This window comes from Stegastes partitus, unplaced genomic scaffold (assembly GCF_000690725.1).
Source record: "Stegastes partitus isolate 25-593 unplaced genomic scaffold, Stegastes_partitus-1.0.2 Scaffold15, whole genome shotgun sequence".
Classification (NCBI taxonomy): domain Eukaryota; kingdom Metazoa; phylum Chordata; class Actinopteri; family Pomacentridae; genus Stegastes; species Stegastes partitus.
Window position 1 is genome coordinate 1,857,210 of NW_007577746.1, and position 2,573 is coordinate 1,859,782.

The window sequence follows — 2,573 nt, forward strand, 5'->3', positions numbered from 1 at the left end:
GAGAATCCATCACTATTAGATGTACGGCCAGTAATAGGGTCTTTGTATATAACAAGCAGGACTATTTAGGCTGGTATCAACAGAAAGAGAAGCAGGCTCCTAAACTGCTCCTTGTTGACGCTAAACATCTAAAATTTGGGATTTCTGTCATGTCTGTCAAGTTTCTGTTCATGTGCGCACATTTTATGTCTTGTCTTTCCTGTTTTATTTTGAAATCACTAACCGGTTGTCTCTGTCTTACATTTACTTCCTGCACCTGTCTCGTCACACCTGCTCCCTGATGGCTTTCCCTCACCTGTTTCCCATCTCCCCTCATTACCTCGTGTATACTACCTTGTGTGTCTCACAGTCTCGTTGCCAGTTCGTTGCACTTCACAGTCCTCGTACCAGCGTTCTCAAGTCATAGTCACAGTCTGTTTTGTTCCGACCTAGATTTCTGCTTCCGACCTTGTTTTTTGCCTGCCGTTTTTGGATACCTCTGCCTGATTGGATTGACTACCTGTTACCCACCTCTGCCTGAGAATAAAACCTGTCCTTTTGCCTGAACCCTTCTGTGTCGCGCCATTGTGTCCACCCATTCTGTTTCAGTGAGTTCATGACAATTTCACATCATTCTTCAAGCAGTGGATCAGGGACTGACTTCACTCTGACCATCAGTGGAGTTCTGTCTGATGAATCAGAGTAAATTCTGTGCCAATGAGAAGCTTGTGTTCACACAGTCAAAAATCATCGTACAAAAACCTTCAGTTAGACTAAACAGAAACTGGCAAGCACACATACACAACACCTACTGTAGACACGCTTACCTACACACACAGATACATCTATTTAGACAAACTTGTAAGAACTGATTGGTTCTTTTTATTGTGCTGAACTACTATTACCTGCATGGTCACTGCTGAGTGCAATAAACTCATTTTATTTAGAATGACAAGTTGTCATTGCTTGTCTTTATTTAATATCAGCTGAAGCCATCAACTGAAGCCATACTCTGCCAATAAATTTCCCTCAACTGCTCCTTGTTGTGACATAGTCAGTTTGCCACAGATAAGCCAGCCCATTCACCGTTAATTTTGATAAAAATGATTAATTAGTTTCATGGTAAATTTTGAGACAGATACAATTTTCCTTTTGCGAGCACATATTGGTTACAAATTCATATTTCAGTAAAACATTTCAACTGCCACTATGCAGGGGCGAGCATCTCCATTATTTAAAGTAACATGTGTAAAATTAAGATCACAGAATTTTGTTGCAGTCCTTTAATTTCAAAAGTAGAATTTAAAGCNCACATGAGCGTGGCCTTCCCCTGCTGCAGCTCCTCTCTGGAGGGGGGCAGCACCGTCAGGGAGGGACGGACGTCACCCACTGCAGAGAGACAGAACATGTTATAGACAAACTGGGAGTTTGGATCAAGCTGCTCTTCAGGGTTTCACTTCCCTCTCTGAGCTCAGTTACCATGGCGACAGACAGGCATCACTGATGAACCACGACAACAGACAGGTTTCAGTACTGAAGATAAAAATGTTCCCATGGCTTTTGTTCCTCTAAAGTTTTCATTTTCACTCTACAAATTGTGCATTCTTGGTTCAGTTACAACTAATTAGATTAGTACAATTTGAAACAATTTACAGAAATAGAGAATGTTTTTATTGTTTTTCAACTTTTAAAAATTTCTGATCTACAATAGGAAAGACCTGGATGATGTGAGTTTGCTTTGTTCAGTCAAAATAAATGTTGTTAACCACTGACTTACAAAATAAAACTTGTCAAATCATCCAACTCAGACGTAGATAAATCTCTGAGGTTTAAAAATATTTTCATTTGTCACATAACAGATCTGAGAAATTAAAATCTTTCATTCGGATCAAGCAAAATGATGAGAAATACTTGATCAGCGACTTTGAAGTTTAAAAACATTTGAGAAGATTACCTTCAGACAGAATTAAAAAATAATCAAAATCTCAAAGCTTTTCAAATGTAATTTCCACTGAGACAAAATGTTCAATTGAAGAAGGTTTCAGTCTGAAGACCAAAAGACATCAACTCATAAATTTACTGAAATTTGATTAAACCATTGTGTCCAGAAAAAAACGCTCAATAATGTCAATGGCGATAACATAAAGTTTAATAACCATTGAATTTAGAATATTTTTTGAGTTAAATGTACTTACAGTTAACTTCCAGTCTGGTTCCTCCACCAAACGTGTACCACAGTGATACAACCTGATTGAGCCGCCGTACAAAAACCTCCGACTGTAGACAGACACGGCTCTCTGACTCTGAAACAAACAAACTCAACACAAACAGTCTCAGTGGGTCAAACAGCTGCTGCACATGAAAACAAACTTTAACAAAGTGACAGGAATTTGAAAATATATTCATTTGGCTTCATTCATTAGTTTTTATTATGTCAGATTAATACTGAGTGTTTTCAGTGTCAAAATCAATTAAACATTTCTGTTACACAAATAAATTTAGAGCAGGGATCTCGAACTCCGGTCCTCGAGGGCCGCAATCCTGCATGTTTTAGATGTTTCCTTCTTCCAACACACCTGATTCACATGATCAGG

General features: G+C 38.6%; 1 protein-coding gene and 1 long non-coding RNA gene across 5 annotated transcripts in view; one reads left to right on the plus strand and one right to left on the minus strand.

The window, feature by feature from the left end:
- LOC103363792 (uncharacterized) overlaps positions 1-2,573 on the minus strand; it is a 20,863-nt gene that overhangs the window by 9,887 nt on the left and 8,403 nt on the right. Inside the window, exon 2 of the long non-coding RNA XR_520514.1 lies at positions 530-534. This is a non-coding gene — a long non-coding RNA (uncharacterized LOC103363792). The remainder of the gene's footprint in view (positions 1-529; positions 535-2,573) is intronic.
- The window catches only part of LOC103363767 (CD209 antigen-like), a 13,210-nt gene that overhangs the window by 3,895 nt on the left and 6,742 nt on the right, over positions 1-2,573 (plus strand). The gene's annotated exons all lie outside the window — the stretch shown is intronic.